General features: G+C 42.3%; 1 protein-coding gene and 1 long non-coding RNA gene across 8 annotated transcripts in view; both read left to right on the top strand.

Moving 5' to 3' along the window:
- LOC147341212 (uncharacterized) overlaps positions 1 to 1,018 on the top strand; it is a 60,848-nt gene extending 59,830 nt beyond the window's left edge. The window contains exon 3 of the long non-coding RNA XR_015159862.1: positions 122 to 1,018. This is a non-coding gene — a long non-coding RNA (uncharacterized LOC147341212). The remainder of the gene's footprint in view (positions 1 to 121) is intronic.
- Positions 1 to 20,574, top strand: part of AFF2 (ALF transcription elongation factor 2) — a 536,669-nt gene that overhangs the window by 126,243 nt on the left and 389,852 nt on the right. The window lies entirely within an intron of this gene.

Genomic DNA, 20,574 nt, shown 5'->3' with positions numbered 1-20,574 from the left:
AATAACAAGTGAAAGGTCAGGAAATAAAACAAGGTGAAACAAGATGCACCACCCCCCAGAAAAAACCTTGACTTTCCCCAACTTGTCTTCCTCTGCTGCCCTAAATTGGCTCTTTCTTTAGACAGGTTCGGGTGCTCGGCATCCCCTGAGCAGGCTGGGTGCTGTCCTAGCCTGGGATCTCGTGGCATCTCTGTCCCCAGGCCGCCTCCAACATCCTGCCCATCTCGCGCGGCTCCAGTTTCGACTCCTCCATGAAGCCCACTCCAGCCTTCAAGGATTTTCCCTTTTCTGAGACCTCCGGTAGTGATCTATAGCCCTCATTTGGCAGTTGTGAGGAGGTGTCTAATTTGGTTAATCATCTTTATGTGTCCATAGGTCTTATTTCTCCAAATAATTATAATCTTGAGATCAAGGGCCAGACCTTCCACATTGGCAAACTCTCCACTCAGCATTTAGCACCCAGTAAGCCTTAAATACATATTTCTGGATAGCAGTTGTGTGTGAATAGGGATTAGCTTTGCAGGCCTTTTCTTCTGGGATTTATTTTCCTGTGCTTTTAATCAGGCACTTTATGTCATTTACATATATTGACATTTAATTTCTTAGCTTGCACATGGAGGCCCCCCTCTGTCTCCTATAGAAAATGATGTCCTGGCTCATTTTTAAGACTGCACAACTATACAGAAGTTCATGTAAGTTCTACGCTAAGCTAGACAGACACCTCTTGAGTTCTGACAATAGAGACCTTGCCTAAGCTTCAGTCTATATGGACAGACGAGACCCATCTAAGGAGATTTTGAATCAATGAAAATTTGTTTCCCCAGCTGAATATGTCTGAATCCCCTGTTAACAAAGTCCCCTCTTCTTTTTTTTTTTAAATATGTATTTTTTTTTACTTTACAATATTGTATTGGTTTAAAAAATTTGTTGTTGTTGTTCAGTCACTAAGTAGTGTCAGATTCTTTGCAACAATTTAAAAATGGTCCACATAAAAAAAATAAATATTTTTTAAACTCTGTATTGAATTTGTTACAATATCACTTCTGTTTTATGTTTTGGTATTTTGGCCATGAGGCATGTGGGATCCAGTTTCCCAACCAGGGATCAAACCTGACCCTCCCACCCTGTATTAGAAGTGCAGAGTCTTAACTGCTGGACTGCCAGGGAATTCCCAAAGCCCTCTCTTCTTGAGCACTGTTTCTGTAAGGGGAGTCTTGTCATTCCCTCCAAGGATGCTTCCCATATAAGGACATCAACTCTCTAGTCTAACAAAGTTATGAAAGATGCACCACTGTCTCCAGAGACCTGCCGCCGCTGCTATTGTTGCCAAACTGAAAAGTCTATATAGCCATAGTAGCCACTGGGGAGACTTTAAAGACAGACACTGAATGTGGAGGAAAAAACATCTCTGGAGGTTCTGCCCTAGGTCTGTGGCCTCTTTAAGAGTTGGGTGTGTGACTTGCTTCTTCTCTGGTGGCAGCCCACTTACACAAGAAGACAGGACTGGATGTTTGGTACAAGGCGATTTTCTGTTCAGTAAAAGACATAGGTAATGTGCACATATTTATGAGCCTGTGGGTGAAAATCCCCAGCTCTTTTGAGGCCCTGGAAAATGCAGCCTTCATGATAGGCGCTTTTTAAAAATGTGGCCCTTGAAAAGGAGAAGGGGAAAAAGGGAGGTGGTGGTCCTCCACTGAAGTTACAGAATAATTGCTGTATTTGTGTCCAAGCTGCCTTTTGAGGCTCTAATAATGATCACATCGCCGATTTTAAGATGGTCTTTCATTCACATTTGTAAATTGGAGAGGTTCTTTCTGGGACACTCAATGGTGACCATAAGGATCGTTTTTAGACTTCATTATGGCCTGCCTCCATTTTACACTCTCGAATATACGAGGCCATAGAAATCAGAAGTGTGAATACAGCTTTTCATTTATCATTGCAGTTCCCCACTTATCGTTAAATCCTTAATTTTGAAGGCTCAAGTGGCCTATTGTGCTGGCAATTAGCCAATTGCAGGTGCAGAATCTTGAAGGCATCTGTCGGGAGGTCGTGGTGGGATTCGTCTGAAGAAATGGATTAAGATGCCGTCCTAGGAAAGAATTGCTGAAGCGAGTGAAAATGAACATGAAATGCCTTGTCTGAGGGTTGACCTTATTTGACGAAGCCAAAGAAACCATTCACCCTAAGTCCTTTACAATGGAGACGTTTAGAGGTGTACTCCGGCTCTGCCATCTGTCTATAAGAGCTCAGTAAGGGTGCAGCCTTCCACCCCTCTCCCTCTCATTCAAAATCAAGACCAGATGTTTGGGCTTGGAATTTGAACCCCAGCACAGCTTTGTCTCCCATCACAGTCTCTTGGGAATCCTGTGCTCTAGTCTCCCTTTTTTCCTTCAGCTGTTCCCTGTTTGGAAATGCTTTTCCCTGCATTATTTGCCTTAACTAACCTGTCAGGATCCACCTTAAATCCCCATTTCTTCTGAGAAAGTTTTCTAGGTCCTTCTTGCCAAGGGGAAAATCATCTGCTATGTTCCTGCAGCACTTGGCACCTTTTTAAAAATTCTTGTTCTTAGCCTGAATTAGAACGATTTATGTCTCATTCATGTGTATGGTCCTGTAAATCCTAGCCTGGTGCTTTGGCACCAGTTCATTACATTAATAACAACAACCATATATCCAGCTTAGGAAAAAATTGGCATAAGCAAGTCTGAGCACATTTCTTTAAATAAAATATATAAAGAGTTAGCAGCTCATTAAGGATAATGGAAAGGCTGGGGATGAGGGAGCACATCTGAGACACAGAACAGAATGGGCAGGATAAACTATCAATTGGTGATCAATTGGAAATAAAGACCAACCATTTTAAAAATGATGGTGAATGAGAAGGTGGAAATTGACGATAGTTTAAATTACATTCAACTTTGCAAGAACACAGCGTCACATGGACCTGTGACACCGATGAGCTATATTTTATTTGTTTTTAGCCTCCTATGCCTTTCTGAAATCACAGGCATTGTAGAGTTAGATGGAAAGCTGACTTGTCCTTTTGATGAACAATAGTGTATGTTAATTTCGTGTGTGGATCTGATGCTGTGGGCCAGATTTAACAAATGAGATACAGGAGTCCAGTTTGCACCCCCTCTGAGGAATGTTCCCCTACTTGTAGGGTGAACATTTACCAAAATTCCCTCTTACCCTTCTTTCCAGGCAAAGATAAAGAACGAATCCATTTTCTCAAATGAATGATTCTGTGCAAGAGATATATGCCATTTCCCCATACTCGCTTTCTTTTTATATTCTCCCAGTGAAAGTTCATTTCTGTTAACTAGAATTATTTTTTGCTCAGCTCGAAAAATGTGGTCGTCAGTTCTTGAGTGTCTGCAGCAAGTTTATATGGCCTTTGCCACCTGGTACAATCTGTGCCTGCCTCTTCCTCCTGTCATTTCCCTGCTGAGGGAATTCAAGCCCATTTTTGGTTAAGAGAGTAAATACACAGTAAACAGAATCATAAACCCCAAGAATGCTCTCAGAAGCCAAGGACAAGCTCTGCTGAGCTCAGGCACTATTGCTGAGCCTCTTTGTCACTGACTGACTTGCATGTAAGAGGCTGGAAAGAGTTACAGTGGAACTTTACACTGGCAGTGTCATTCTGGGCATTTTCCAGTTTAGACAGAGTTGTCAACCCATTATCATGGCTTTGCATCATAATCCCCAAAAGAGAATTACGGTATGTGAAATTAAAATGAATCGTTTCCGATTTTCCCATCTCTTTTCTATTTGTGCCTTTAGGGGGCCTTTAAGGACTAGAAGGCAGAATATTATGAAAGGAGATATATTTATTCTACTCATGAGAAGGCTGGATGCTCTTGGCTTCACAGCCTGTGAATCATCATGTCTTTCCTCCCTTAAAGGATAAATATGGCATTCATTCCAACCCATTTAGCCCATTATTCTTTTGTATATAAAATAGGCCCAATTAAGACATTCTTGTGTTAATTTCTGCATTCTATGTATAGCTAGAAAGAGTTTAAAAATATCCATCACAGCAAACATCTCAAAATGCTTCATGCATACAGAACATACCACCCTGGCTCCCCTCCCCAACCAAAGGCAATAATTCACCCAGTCATGGAGATTTATGATTTTTCTCTTTTCCACTTACCTACATTAAGCTTTGTCTATGCACAATCCAATATTTAGATGAAAACATGTATTTGTAAATATCTGGAGTTTCGATGAAAAAATTTCAGTTTTCATCCAGATGTCTGGCATTGTAGAGACACAGACTAAGATTCTACTCTGCATGCGTTAACTCATTCATGGTTACCCAAGTGCACAAACAGAAAGTGACAAGCCTGCCTTGTCCTTCCTTCCCTCATCTGTCTCTGCCCCCCTCCTTTCCTCACTGATGAGAGGGAAGGCTCATCACTTTCAGAGGTGTCCAACTGAAATGCCATTTGGGGTCTCCCACTGGTTATGCTAATTCATTAGACAAACCATATTGGGCAAGTCTGGAAGCCTGAGCTCTAATCCTTCTCCCACCACTCACTAGCTGTGTCATCTTTGGAAACTCATTTAACTTCTCTAGAGATCTGGCTTCTTCAATTTTGGAAGCTGTGGGGGCCCATGGAAGATTTGGGACCCTATAACTGCTGAGACCCCATTTCTACCCAAAATTATGTGAATCTGCTTTGCTCTACCCTGCATATGGAAATTGTTAATAAAAATTACCATGCAAGTGTCCTTTCTGGGATCCTTTATCCTACTTTGATGTTGTTTTGGCATTTTGTGGGTAAGTTGCTGGAGGATACAATAACTGAGAACATGGGTTTCAAAATTTTAAAATGAAAGGGCAGCATTTTTAAAGACACTTGGGTTTTTTAATGTTGATGTGATCCACAGTTGCCTTACATTACTACTTGTAAAATCTTTCTCCTGTATACTTTTTGATGAACTCCACATATAAGAACCTCATAGAAAATATCTATCCCCAGGATGCCCTAATATTTTGTTACTAGAAAGATCAGCTGCCAGAAGAGATCCAACATAGTTCTTCTGAATTAAGATATAAAGCTTTGAATTTCAAAATGTTGCTTTCCATTGAAAAGTATCTTACAGGGAGAAAGCAATAAACCTTTAAAGAGACGTGACATTCAGTGAGAGTATGTCGAGTATGTACAATAAACACACAGCTCTCTCTCTCTCTCTCCCTATATATGTATGTGTGTGTGTGTGTGTGTGTGTGTGTGTGTATACACACACATATAATTTGTATTTATTCTATTTCTCCTGTAACTAACTTTTACAAAATTCTAAATATCCATTTGAGCCAGTAAACATAACTCATTTTCTTATTATGGGACAATTGAAGCTTATAAGATTTGAGACTGAATGAATCTAATTTTTTAAAAATGTACCTTTTCATTCTTTTATGGATCTTTTCCTGTCTGATGAAATCAGCAGAAATTGGTACCTGGTAGATTTTACAAGGGGGCCTCGTTTTACCTGGGAGGGTTTATTTAGGCTTGGTTGTAATGTTTAAATGAAAAAAACAATTGGACCAAACAAGTGAATTCTGCCATTGGAAGACTTGGGTAAGTCGTACACAGAAGTGATTTCTACCCCAAATGGATGCCTACTGACCAAGACTTTGGGAATTTAACAGTTTGTAGCCCCTTGTGTTCTGATCATAGACCCACTCACTGCCATCAGGATAAGAGGATTATCCATGCTACTGAGGGGGGTTAGGGCCCAACTGTTCAGAGGCAAAACCTGTTCAATGCGAATCCAATACCCAAGGATTTTGGAGGCATTGAGATGATGAGTGTTTTCTGTTTCTTCCTCAGTGTCTTATATTCTGTTTTCCTTCACCAACGCTGGTTATTCCTCTTTGAAATCCCTCAAGCTAGGAGTTTTGGAGGATTCCACAAATAGCCCTACATACAATCCCTTCTGGCTTTCAGAAAGATCCAATAATTTGTCCTGCAGGAGTCCCTTCTGACCTCTCTTATCCTAGGACTACAGACTTTCCTGCAAATGGCTCAAGTGCCAACGTCAGCAAGGCAGAGCCGGCCATGGCTGTGGATGCTGAACTGGAGCAGGGACTTTTAACCAAATGCATGGCTGAGCCCTGAGGTTGCATGATGCAAATGAAATCCCCAACTGTCCCTCTTGAACTGATTTTTCCAGAAAGCTCCAATGTGTTTGCTGTACAATCTGTGTAGAAGAGCTGTTGACAAAGAAATGGAGAGAAAAATGAGTTCCAACTTTCATTCCTGCTCCTAATCTTCTAAAAGGTGGTAGGGTGGCCAGAAGATGAGCAATGGGTGAAAGAGGAAATGCAGTGTTAATTGAAGACTTCTCTATGTCTATCCCCTGCATATGAATGAGGTCTGTTTCGAGAGTGCATTTGTTAAGCCTAATTTGTTCATAAGTCCAACAAAGTTAGCCTAGGTGCCCAACTAACATAGTCAGCTACATAGTACTGCACTGTAATAGGTTTGTAATACCTTTCACACAAATAACACATACAAGACAAACACAAAAGATAGAGAAAACATTTTTAATCTTACACTGCAGTACCTTGAAAGGTGCACTAGTACAGTACAACAGCAGCACTTCTTAGCAGTACCAGCCACATCACCACTGCTCTTATGTTTTCTTCCAGACATCCTGGGCTTGAAATGAAGACACTGCACTACTGTACTCTATATAGTACTGTACCGTAAAGTACACAAAAGCACAACCATTTGTACAGGATGCATATATGTGACAATGTACACCAGACCTGTGAACTAACTTAACTTGCCTGGACACATGAACACACGTTTGCATCTTTGAAAGTTCACAATTTGAAGGTTCTTGTGTAAGGGACTTGGGCTTCTCTTGTGACTCAGCATTAAAGAATCTGCCTGCAATGCAGGAGGACTCAGGTTTGATTCCTGAGTTGGAGAGGGAAATGGCAACCCACTCCAATATTCTTGTCTGGGAAATCCCATGGACAAAGGAGCCTGGGGGCCATAGTCCTTGGGGTTGAAAAAGAGATGGACACTACTGAGAGAACTAAACCAACATCAACAACAAGGCAGGGGGCTTACAGCATAACCCACATGTATATTCTGTAAACAGCCACGTGGGAAAGATGTATTGTCTGTGTATCTGAGCTCCCAGCTACACCAGCTCCATAGAGAAATCAAGGAAAAGATACATATCGAAATACATAGCACCTGTTTTTTGCCATCTTGCCTCTCTGGGTGACTCACCCAATTGTGACTGCTGTTTCACACTCGACTATAGGGTTTTCTGAGTTCTGTGTGATCTACCAGCACATTTTTGTTTGTTCTAGCAATTTTGTCAAGAAATTCTTAATTGGGATTATTGTCCTGACAAAGCATTTTGCTCAATGTGATTACAAGTTCATCATTTAGGAGAATAACAGTAACTACCACCTCAACACAGGTCCTTTAGTGCTTAGCTTGGGCGGACTGAGTCCTCAGCCCATCACTAACATGAGCGTGCAGATATAGTCAGTTTTGTCAAACTCTGATATTCGGTCTGGGCAGAACCATCACCAGGACAGGAGCCAAAGGCGTTCGTTTTTCTTGGGGAACTGTGCCTCAGGCCACTCACTGGTTGTCAAAAATAAGGCTCATCTCTCATTCCTACTTGTGGTCTAGTAAGTGATTTTGGTCTAGTAAGTGATTTTCTTAGGAAATTCATACTTGGTGGTTTGTGGCTGGCAAATGTGAAGGGACTGAGCAAGATGGCAGGAGACTTCGGTTTGTGATAAACATTGTTTTCATTTTCCCAAGAATTCTTCTCTCTCATTGCATTCTTCTTTATAGCTCTACCTTGAAACTCTCCTCTAAGTATAAGGTTAAGATCATAGAAAAAAAAAATCTGTGTTAATCCATTAATTTAGGAGACACTGAAATTATACATTGCTGCATTTTTTTCTCGCCTGATTAATTTCTGAATCACTTAGCATAGTTATGGGTTCAATATAGAATATGGCCAGATCCTCTTTTTATGGTGATTTTGGGTTGTGACTTAGAATGGCCTTACTCTGCAAAAGATGTCCAGATTGGAAGAGCTGGATTCTGCTAAGATTGTGATCATGCTTTGTGATTTTGAGCAAGTTAGTTTGCATCTCTACTGGGTCTTAGCTCCCATGCCTCTGCAGGGGCTCTTTTTTTATTTTTTCATCTGTAGATTTCAGCCCCCTCTTGTCCCTAATGTAAAAGCAATGCCTATTTATTGTCCAAATTTTAGCCCCAACTGTGGTAACCACATGTTTCATGAAAGCCTTTATCATAGCTGCTGACTTATACCAGAAAGGATGGATGGGCCTTGTCAATTCTTCTCTTTCCTGGTCTGCCCTCCGTTGGTGCTATCAATGAGTGTTCTAATGATAGAAAGCACTCACAGGAGAGCTGTCCAAGGCAGTTAACATTTATGGACCAAACAGACTTCTGGGGTCAGAAGAGGCAGTCTCAGAAGCTGGCCTGGTCATGCAGGAGGTAAGGACATCCTGTTTCTGAACTATGATCCCTGTATTAGAGCAGATGCCCTCCTATTGGATGAGATCAGGTCCAGTAGTTGGTTGACTAATCAAAAAGTCAGAGAAGGGAATTACTGAATGATGGTAATATATAAAATATTTTACTTTAACTTAACATGTGTAGCATATGTCTTTATATGCTATTTTTTAAAGCATTGGTGTCTGATTAGTGTTCCATGTTGACTCATGTATGAACCACAGCATAATCCATTTCCAGTTTATTTCTTTGAAGGGCAACAAATGCTTAAAGACCCTTAATAGGCCACTTCATCCCTGAAGTCTTCTAAATTTTTTACCGTTTTTTTTTTTTTTTTTTTAAAGCAATCCTTGACAGTTGTCTAATCCACAACTAATTTGACAGCAATTAGTGATTATTTCCAAAAAGGCAATGGCAACCCACTCCAGTGTTCTTGCCTGGAGAATCCCGGGGACAGGGGAGCCTGGTGGGCTGCCATCCATGGGGTCGCACAGAGTCGGACACGACTGAAGCGACTTAGCACCAGCAGCAGCAGTGATTATTAAAAAAAGAAAAGTTTTTCCAATCATTAAGCTCAGTTTTTAACAGTAAATCTGTTTTTCCACTCTTTTAAAATCAGTATTTACTTAGTATTTGTTTAGTTAGGTAATCATGCAAGCAAATACAACTGGCATAAACAAGTTGGAGAACAAACAGAAAATCCTTGTGATAAGCATTCAACTCAACTACTGGGAATAGATGTGCCCAAGTACTCTATGGAGGTGCCCCATAGCAATGGTTGTTGGGCGTTTTTTTTTTTTTTGAAGCAAATTAGTTAAGATAATCTGTTGGTGTATTCATCCTATTTATTGAGCACTTACTCTGTATCAGGTACTCTGGTAGGTGCTGGGAACATATTCGTGAATGAAACGAACAACCATCATCCAGGGGGTTATGTTCTTGTGGGACAGACAAAAAATAAACAACTCAATATAGATGTAGAGGTTTATCTGATTTACTTGGGTTCATGTTGTATGACTTACAGTTACTATTTTATGATGTCAAAACTTTGGGAACAATAAGTCTGGACCACTAATTTCCCCTTAACATTTTAAGTATTTAAAATTTTAACTATTTTCCCTTTAACATTGTCAATTCTTTACTTAAAATATAGCTCCTGAGTGACTAAAAAGTTATGTATTCTCAAACTGGAAAAAGTCAAGGTGAGGTGCGATGTGTTCCTTATGTATCTATACCATGATGCTGAAGGAGGAAGTGGAGGCACAGCTGAGGTGGGCCCTTCTGAGAGCTCTGTCAGTGGTTTCTGTTTATTCAGTGCACACAGGTTGAGCACTGTATTAGTCAGGGTTCTCCAGGGAAACAAACAACAGGAGATATTATATATATGTGTATGTAAAAAGTTTACAGACAAGGAGAGAGAGAGATTGAAGAAATTGGCCCATGCAGTTGTGGGGGCTACTAAATCTGAAATTTGTATGGCAGGCCAGCAGCCTGGAAATTTGGATGAGACTTGATGTTACAGTCCTGGGTCCAAAGATTGGAAACTTAGAACTCCTCTGTTGCAGTCTTGAGACAGAATTCCTTCTACTCTTGGAGACCTCTGTCTTTGCTCTTCAGGTCATCAACAGATTGGCTGAGGCTCACCCACATTATGGAAGTTGATCTGTACTCAAAGTCCACTGATTGTAAACATTAATCACAGCTACAAAATACCTTCATGGCATCAATTAGACTAGTGTTTGATCAAACAACTGAGTATCATAGTCTAGCCAAATTGACACACAGAATTTCACCTTCTCTCTGATGGTGCAGTACTCAGTGCTGGGAGCAGAGAAACCAAGCTCAGTCTCTGTCCTCAAGGGTTGGGGCCTTCTAAGTCTGGATTCTCTGTCATGAGTCCCAGAACCCTTCAGCGTAGAAGAAGTCCATTACCAATAACCTGTGCTGATGCGGTGCCTAGACAGCTGTGCTAGAATGTGACCTAGGCTGTGTTTTCCTGCTTCTGTCTTCCTCCTCTTCTCCATGTCTCAGCTTCATTCTCTTGATCCTTGCACTCAGCACACTATTGGCCAGCTGAGCTCAGTACAGTGCGCCAGCTCAATCGTCACTAACCTTTCCTTCCAACTATACTGTAAGCACCTCAAAGACATTGTGAGTTGGCATCCAGGTAAGGGGATGGATGAAGTCGGGGTTGGTGGCATAATTGAGATGCATTGTATAGCCACTAGTTCTAGGAGGAGTTGCCCAAAATTAAAAACATAATAAAAAGCTTTCAAGTTAGCCTTAAAGGCTTATGATGGCTTCATAAAACATAACAGTAGGGCTCAGGAGATCTGAACTGTCTTTCTGGTCAAATCAGTGCCCCCTCTCTGGCCCTTAGTCTTCTCACAAGTAAAATGAAAAGTCCAGATGAAGTATTCTCTTAGCTAGTGATTTGAGTTGACTTCCATGCAGAAGACTGTGAATAGTCACTAATACTGGGTTGGCCAAAAGATTCGTTTGTATTTTTCCATAAGATGTTAGGGAAAACCTGAATGAAATTTTTGGCCAAGCCAATGTTAAAAGACTCACAAAGACTTTGTTTTCGAAACATTTGAGAAGCTTAGAGCTTGAAAGACATCGTTGTACTTAAGATATGTAGGAAGGCGTGCATAGTTGCTCAGTCGTGTCTGACTCTTTGCAATCCCATGTTCCTCAAAAAGGTGAAATGATGCACGCTTCCTCTCGTTCCATTGTGCTGACCTTAGTACCTGGCATGGGGAAGATGCATGTTACTGTTAGCAGAGACTGACTGAAGGAGGAACCTAGGAATTGGAGAGTTTCTTTTAGTTCTAATGTTTTATATGGATGTATTATCATGTCCATTAGGTAGTGTGTATATATCTCCCACTCCAGTATCTGAATAAAGATATGTTCCTTTTCCACTTGGTCTAAAATGAATGATCATATGTTTAAAACCACCTCAAGTAATTTGAGGAACAGGGGAAGCTGTAACAATAAAGGTAAGTAAAATAATAAAGATAAACAGATAACCCTAGGTAGGGAAGACCTACATAGGGTAGAGTCATGAGCATAAAAGAAGCTGCAGCTTTTCATAGTCTGTGAAGTAAGCACAGCTCCTGTGGAAACCCGGCCTCTTTTAACATGAAGTTTCATTATTTGGCCAACACGTGTGCCCTTTACAGCCTCCAGGGTCGGTGGAAGGTCTGCCATAAGCTGACAGTTTTATATTCAGATCGTGATTCTGTAAGTGCAATTTGACAAATGCCACACATTTAATTTAATTCTTAAGTTGTTTCTAAACCAGTAGCTCTAGACGTAGCAAGCTAATGATCAATATCGTAGGATAGGCTTTATTTTTTAAAGGGCCAAGTCTTTAAAATTTGTGTTTTATTGGGCAATTTTGAAGTGTTGAGTGATGAGTCTTCTCAAAGTTAAGCTCTTTCGAATCAGCAGAGGTTTTGCAGTCCGCAGCCCCTCCCCCATCAACACCTCTAAACTTGTCACCAGCCACTCTTTCATTTAGATTGCTCTCCTTTGAGGCTTCCCTGGTGGCTCGGATGGTACTTTTCCCAAAAACTATTGTACATACAAAACTGTAATGATCTAGTTCTAAATGTTTTTGGTTCCAACACGAGTTTTTTTTTTTTTTTTTTTTTTTTAAGATTTCTCTGAATATAATATCATTAAAGTTGCTTCCACCTTTTAAAGGCAATGTAGCCATATTGCCAGCATTATTTTACTTTCTAAACCTGCATCAATATACCTCTTATATTGCCTATGCAGATCAAATTTCATTTTCTGATCATAAAAGGATGAGTTTTAACTGATTTTTACATTTTTCCCTTTAGGTATAGGTCTACTTTTTATAGGACAGTAATGATCAGAAGGAACTAAGACTAGATTGTTCAAAATCAATGCACTTAATCTCCATTTTTCTTTACATTTCATTTTGCTTATACATCAATAGGATTTATAATGCCAAAATAATATTCACAGTCACTTTCAATATAAGAAAAATGACTGCTGCTGAAAGCAGACTACAGGGCACCCAACATCCAGATTGGAACTAAAATTTCTGTCATGTGTCTAATTTCCTCTATATGATGACAATCCTCTTTATATTTGGAGATTATCTGCATCTTAAAATCATATTCAGAAAAATAGAGGCACCTCAGAACAGAGTTACAAAAACTGCCCAGGATGTCTTCAATTTTGTTTGTACTCAGCTGAGAACAAAATACAAGTGGACAGAGGAAACCACAAATCACTTGCAAAATGTTGAATCTCTGGTTAGGAACTTCATTTGCTCCACTGTTCTCACCCTTCCCATGTTAATCAGATGACCTGCCCCTTGTAGGGTTACTAGGCTTTTGAGCAACCTCCTTGAAACTAGGAGGGACCTAGGGCTTCCCAAGTGGCTCAGCAGTAAAGAATCTGCCTGCCAATGCAGGAGACCTGGGTTCCATCCCTGGGTCAAGATCCCCTGGAGATGGAAATGGCAACCCACTCCAGTATTCTTGCCTGGGAAATTCCGTAGACAGAGGAGCCTGGTGGGCTACAGTCCACGGGGTCACAAGAGTCGGACATAACTGAGTGACTGACCATGCAGGCACAGAAGGGACCTACCACTCTTCACTGAATTTGTCCTAGTAATTCGCTTCCTGTGCAGGCTTTGCTTGTCCACAGGGATGAGCTACTCCAAAGAAGGGAAAGCTAAGTTGGATCTCTCAGCCCAGCAGCCTGGTCTGGTCTTTAGCTGTGAATTCAGACCTCTAGGCATTGAGCGGCAAGATTGATGTGTCTGTCACCAGTTGAACGTGCTGGGCACTTCTGAAACCAATGTGACTTGTGGAATTGTTATTTTGTCAGTGATAGATACACTTAGTGGTGGTGACTTTTGACCCACTTCTCCCCTGTAAAAGGTCAAAGGAGCAAAAGGAAACTTCAAAGCACAGGAGTATCGTCAGCCTTTGCAGACAGAAAGAGCATGCCCCATCATCAGCTTCATTATCAGTCACATCTTGCCTCGTGGTAATCGGAAGACACTTTATTTAGTGATCAAGTACTGCATGTCCTTTACGCCTCTGGACTGGACATCAAAGACTTCAGATTCTTTCATTTCTCTAGTCATACTAATATGCTGCAAAAAAAAAAAAAAAAACTCATGCTTTCTTTCCACTGTTGGAAAAATACCTTTGTTCCTAAAGATAGAGGATCCTTCAGCCGTTCTGACTTCGAAGGAGAAGGTAAAATGCATTAGTTCAATTTAAGCACAAAAGCCAGTTATCAGCGATGACCTGTTTCAGTAGGGCAGATAGTAGGGATTAATGACAGACTCAGGGGAGTGAATGACCCACAGTAAAACCAAAGGGCCATTAACCCCCATCAGTCATTTAATTCTGGGGGAAAACTCATTCAGAGGTAATTATTGCTGCTATAACCCCCCCCAAAAAAAATCAGAGGTGCATGGGTTATGTGAATAAGCCCTGATCATTTTCTTTTATATTGTTAGCCCAAGACAAAAGTAAATGGATTTTTAAAATGAGAGTTTCCCTCTTTAATTTGGAAGGAAATACTCTTCCAGAAAATTTGGTTGTCCCAAGGTAAGCCTCAAAGTTTGGCCACTCGCTTGCCTCTTCTCGGTTCAGCTCCTAATCCCAGACATCATGGACCACAAAGACATTGACGCCAGGTTGTGTTGTTTTCAAATGTCATCTCTGTACTGTTTACTTTGGATTGGATGTTTGGGTTCAGCATAGGGCTGAGGAGTGTCAATTTCAGACACGCCTTCTGCTTTCCAGCTTACGCGCAAGTCTCTTCCCCCTACTGGAGTGGATTGAGGCCTCTTCTTCACTCCTTCCTGCTTTCTCTCTTTTGCTCAATGATATTAAGTGAACATCCATACTCACTGAAGACCACTCGCTGTGGTCTGTGGGGTGGGGCTGATGAGAAAAATGCATTATAAAGGAAAAGGAAGTTAAGGGCTAGGATTTCTGAGAAGGAGGGGTTTATTCATTTCGTAGGATGGCTATAACAAATTGACACAGACCTGGTGTCTTAAATAAGATATCTGTGTCTCCTTCACAGTTGTGGAAGCCAGAAGTCCAACATAAAGGTGTTGGTAGGGCCTGCATCTGGTGAAGACTCTAGGATAGAATCATTGCCTGTTTCTTCCTGCTTATGGTGGCCCCAGGTGTTCCCTGACTTGCATCCACATCAGTCTGATCTCTCCCTCTGTCTTCACATCACCCTCTTCTCAGTGACTCCAATCTCCCTCTGATTAGAACACCATTTGAACAGTATTCAAGTATACAGTTTACTGGCATCAAGTGTCTTCACATGTACTTGGACATAGGGCCCAGGAATTCCAGGATGTTTTTACTGACCCCCTTAACTGATGCCATCTATACTGAAATGACCTTATTTCCAAATAAGTTCCTGTTCACAGGTTCTGAGGGGCCAGATCTTTCGGAGGTTTCCATTCAACATGCTCTAAGGAGCACACGCTAGGCGTGGACATCAGAGAAGACTGAATGGAAGAGGTGTCCTTGTTTAGACATGTACAAGAAGGGTCTTTCCAGGTGGGAGTTCATGAATACAGAGACACGACAGTGGAGGGATTGGGGCAGGGTTGGATGGAGAAGGACTGGATGAAGATCAAGTTTCCTGGGCCCAGGATAGAGATACTTGGGGGAGACAGACTGGGTCCATTTCATAACCACTGGCCTGGAAAAGACTGAATGCTGTCAAATCAGGCAGGAGAGTGTGTGAGTACTTGGAAGAGAAAGGTAACAGAAACTTGAATGAGAGCAATAGCACTAGGACTGATGGGGAGGTTTGGCTTCTGAAGGTGAAATGGCCTGGAAACATGTACATGTCCTAGAAGGAGGAGAGGGTGGCCTGGGAAAGAGCAAAGGAGGGGAGAGAGGCCCGGGTGACTGTGAAATCGATGAAAGGAATGAACAGCACAGGAAGAGGACCAAGCAGGGGCAGAAAGGTAGACAATAGGAACATGGAGTCATTGGAAGGTCAGGCAGAGAGGCCTCTCAGCCAGATGAGATGTGGGGGCTTGAGTTCAGGAGGGCAGGAATCTTTTATGTGCACTCCTCCTCCGAGCCTTAAGACTGGCCGAGGTGGGAAAGTGTGAGACTGGAGAGAGACAGCAGGTACAGAGAGAGGCTTGGCGACTTTGTCACTTATGGGATGGAGGAGCAGGCGCTGTCAGGATGCACAGCTGCTGGTCTCCACTTTCCAGAAGCCAGGCATGAGCGTGCCAGGAAAGTGGGGGAGGACAGATGTTTGGAAGTAGACAGTGGTGATGGCTCCCCGACCTTGTGAGTATACTCAAGGCCAGTGAACTGTATGCTTGAAAATGGGTAAAATGGTAAATTTTCTACATAAGTTATAGTTTATATATATATATATCTACAATTTGAAAAAATTAATCATGTAATATACCACCCACCCCAAAGTGGAACTGCTTAACAGTGTCACATACTGTGGATGAGTTTGAGGGAATGAGAATTAGAAAGAAGAAGAGGAAGCAAACTACTTTGACAGTATTTGCCAGGATATTTGCCAGGCCTGAGAACCAGGATTAGAAAGGTCATTTAGTTGCCCCTACTTGTTCTACTTTCTTTGGTCATTCAGGAAACATACTTGCATAGTGGGTTGCCTCCTGTGTTGCATAGCTTGCCTTAGCACAGAGTACTAAAGTCCCCAGGGCTGTGGATTCATGGCCTCTTTAGAGCCAGAGGGGTCACATTCATGTTTAAAGTGCAGAGAAACAGAAGGTAGCTGGGAGACAGGACTTTGGAGCAGCATGCCAAGGCTTCTAGATAATGAGATGCTAATTGCCATAAAGATAGAGCAGCAGTTTCTTCAAGACTTTGCCACCTTCTCTGGATTGATGTAACAGCTGCACTGTAGTGGAAAACTCAATTCTGCCTTGGCAGATGAACTGTGGCGGTCTCCAGCAGGCACTTCTTGGTATGCTAAGATGCCAGTTTTACTTGAACTTCTTTTTGATGTGTTAGCTGGCATCGCCCATAGGAACAAGCATTTACAACATATATAAATGTACTTTTAAAAATAACTATCATATTTCTATTCAGTTCAGTTTAGTTCAGTCACTCAGTCGTGTCCGACTCTGTGACCCCATGAACCGCAGCACGCCAGGCCTCCCTGTCCATCACCAACTCCCAGAGTCCACCTAAACCCATGTCCATTGAGTCGGTGATGCCATCCAACCATCACATCCTCTGTTGTCACCTTCTCCTCCTGCCCTCAATCTTTCCCAGCATCAGGGTCTTTTCAAATGAGTCAGCTCTTCACATCAGGTGGCCAAAGGACTGGAGTTTCAGCTTCAACATCAGTCCTTCCAATGAATACCCAGGACTGATCTCCTTTAGGATAGACTGGTTGGATCTCCTTGCAGTCCAAGGGACTCTTAAGAGTCTTCTCCAACACCACAGTTGAAAAGCATCAATTCTTCGTTGCTCAGCTTTCCTTATAGTCCAACTCTCACATACATACATGACCACTGAAAAACAATAGCTTTGACTACTCGGACCTTTGTTGGCAAAGTAATGTCTCTGCTTTTTAATATGCTGTCTAGGTTGATCAAAACTTTCCTTCCAAGGACTAAGTGTCTTTTAATTTCATGGCTGCAATCACCATCTGCAGTGATTTTGGAGCCCAGAAAAATAAAGTCTGACACTGTTTCCACTGTTTCCCCATCTATTTGCCATGAAGTGATGGGACCGGATGCCATGATCTTAGTTTTCAGAATGTTGAGCTTAAAGCCAACTTTTTCACTCTTCACTTTCACTTTCATCAAGAGGCTCTTTAGTTCCTCTTCACTTTCTGCCATAAGGGTGTTGTCATCTGCATATCTGAGGTTATTGATATTTCTCCCGGCAATCTTGATTCCAGCTTGTGCTTCCTCCAGCCCAGCATTTCTCATGATGTACTCTGCATAGAAGTTAAATAAGCAGGGTGACAATATACAGCCTTGACGTCCTCCTTTTCCTATTTGGAACCAGTCTGTTGTTCCATGTCCAGTTCTAACTGTTGCTTCCTGACCTGCATACAGATTTCTCAAGAGGCAGATCAGGTGGTCTGGTATTCCCATCTCTTTCAGAATTTTCCACAGTTTATTGTGATCCACTCAGTCAAAAGCTTTGGCATAGTCAATAAAGCAGAAATAGATGTTTTTCTGGAACTCTCTTGCTTTTTCGATGATCCAGTGGATGTTGGCAATTTGATCTCTGGTTCCTCTGCCTTTTGTAAAACCAGCTTGAACATCAGGAAGTTCACGGTTCACATATTGCTGAAGCCTGGCTTGGAGAATTTTAAGCATCACTTTACTAGCATGTGAGATGAGTGCAATTGTGTGGTAGTTTGAGCATTCTTTGGCATTGCCTTTCTTTGGGATTGGAATGAAAGCTGACCTTTTCCAGTCCTGTGGCCACTGCTGAGTTTTCCAGATTTGCTGACATATTGAGTGCAGCACTTTCACAGCATCATCTTTCAGGATTTGAAAGAGCTCAACTGGAATTCCCTCACCTCCACTAGCTTTGCTATTTCTATTAGACCTATTGAAATAAAATATGCATTTCACAAAATATATCCTTTTTTAAAACAATTTTCTAAGGTCTATAGAAACCTCATAAAAGTATTAATTGTCCTCATGTGATTTACAAGAGCATAGTGAGAATTTGTGTGTGGGGGGTGGGGAATTACAGGGCTAAGAGGTGATGAACTTTTTGGGTCTCAGTTTATTCTTATCTGTAAATGAGGGGATAGGACCAATTGACCTCTGAGAATACTTTCTACTGTAAATATTATGTGCTCCTAATATTGTGAATAGAGGCAGCCACAGTTACGCCTCAGAGTTTGAGATAAAGCTTTATAGGCTTTCAAGTGGCAAATTGTTATTTTAATGAATCAAAACTTTAAAAAGTCAAATATTTGATGAATTGCACCATCAATCTGTTCCTATAAGTCAATTGAAATAAATTGTTTATTAAGTTAATTTCCAGCTGGTAATACGTAAATGTGTAATTTAATTAAAATCCCATTATGTATTTTCTTAAGATCAAAGGCGCACTGATACATAGTTCATTGAGTGAAGCATAGCTAATACTGAGACTTCAGCTCAGTTGCCAGAATCGTGGTCCCTTACCAAGTTTTCTGCAGAGCAGAGATGGGCCAGCCACCTCTAAGAATTGTAAAAAAGTAGCTTTTTAATGAATATGGGTTCCATCTCACACTGACCAGGGAGTATGGCTCACACTGTCCTCGGAGAATCTGAAAATGACAATTGCAGAAGCCAGTAGCCTTCCCAAGACTCTTAGGTTCTTGCCTTCTTATTGGATTCAGTCCCTCCCAATCTAGCAGTCCTGCCACCTGTGCTGGAGCTCCAGTGTCACCTCTGTCCCCTCTCCCGTGCCCTTCAGAGATGGAAATGCAGAGCCCCCCAAGTCTTATCTTTTTTAAGACAAAGCATCCCCAGCTGCTCCAACCAGCATCTACAGACCAGTGTTGTGAGCCATGTCTGCATCTTTGGAGCTGAGCACACCCTGAGAATGTGCTAGTACCCCCTGGAAATGCTCCCTGTGGGGAGTCAGAGCAACAGATTTGACTGACTTCCTGAGGGGCCTTCCTGTGAGTCTGGACAGCTTTCTGATGAGGGGGCAGATTGCCTACAAAACACCCTCAGTGAGGGTTTTTGTTCCTCACTGGACTTCTAAATGCCCTGTGGAGTGGAGGGCTGGCTTCAGTTTTGATTTTCTGGATAAGCGTGGGGACCAGTTGTTGGGGACATAAACAGCATTTGTGCTTCCTGTGTAATTAGAGGCCTTTGGAGAAATATTTCTCTTTGTTGTCCTCAGAGATGGCCCTCCCTCATTCTTGCAGCAGAGAAGGCAATGGCATCCCACTCCAGTACTCTTGCCTGGCAAATCCCATGGACGGAGGAGCCTGATAGGCTGCAGTCCATGGGGTTGCTAGGAGTCGGACACGACTGAGCGACTTCACTTTCACTTTTCACTTTCATGCATTGGAGAAGGAAATGGCAGCCCACTCCAGTGTTGTTGCCTGGAGAATCCCAGGGACGGGGGAGCCTATTGGGCTGCTGTCTATGTGGTCGCACAGAGTTGGACACGACTGAAGTGACTTAGCAGCAGCAGCAGCAGCAGCAGCAGCATTCTTGCAGGTGGAAACACTGGAGGCCACCTGGGTGCCGGCTCTAGTGATGGATGTTGCCAAGATGGGGGACAGCTGCCCCCCACCACTCCATCCCCCTCCCCAATCTGCTCTAGGTCAAGGTTACAAAGTTTCCCTGGGCACCTCCCTTTGCTTGCAGGGTCCCATTCCAGAGGAACCTTGCAGACAGGCTCCTGCCCCTTCTGGAACCTTCCTGTCCCTAGCCAGACAGACCCCCTTGTTTCTTTTCACTCAGGTTTCTGGGCAGAAAGAAAGGAAAACCTTCTGGCAAAGTCTGGATAGATTCATCCTCACTAACATTCCTGGGCCCTTCCTCCCTGCTACTGGGCAAGTCTCTTGTTCAGCCTGAGGTTGTCTTCATAGCTGTCCTTCCAGACCTCCCCTCTCCCCATGATCCAAGGTCGCCCCCTCTTCCTGAAGCCGTGAGCAGATGAACTCATCTTCTCTCTCTCAGGAGATCAGAGCTGTTTGGTCATCGACCATAAGTTTGTTAATCTTTGTTCCTCTCCACAAGACACAGTACCTTGCACTGCTGCCAAGTAGCTGTGGCTCGCTGGCTCCCTTCTCACTTTCCACCTCAGGACAAGGATCCTGCCACCTTTTCCAACTGACCCCTCTGTTTCAGAATGCTGGGTTTGGGTTTCCCCTTTTATTAGGGTTCAGGCTTCTAGAGAATTTGATTTGCTTGAAGACTGACCACTCAATGCTGAATGAAGAAACCCTTCTCCAGCTAAGAATGTGTAGTAAGATTATATCAATAAACTGTTTCTGCTTTTACCCATGAAGAAAGGAGAAAACAGATTCC

Source organism: Bos grunniens, chromosome X (genome assembly GCF_055505025.1).
Source record: "Bos grunniens cultivar Pamir isolate PY7600 chromosome X, Bosgru_T2T1.0, whole genome shotgun sequence".
Lineage (NCBI taxonomy): Eukaryota > Metazoa > Chordata > Mammalia > Artiodactyla > Bovidae > Bos > Bos grunniens.
Note: the sequence above shows the minus strand (reverse complement) of the source record. Positions and strands in the feature narration are given on the sequence as shown.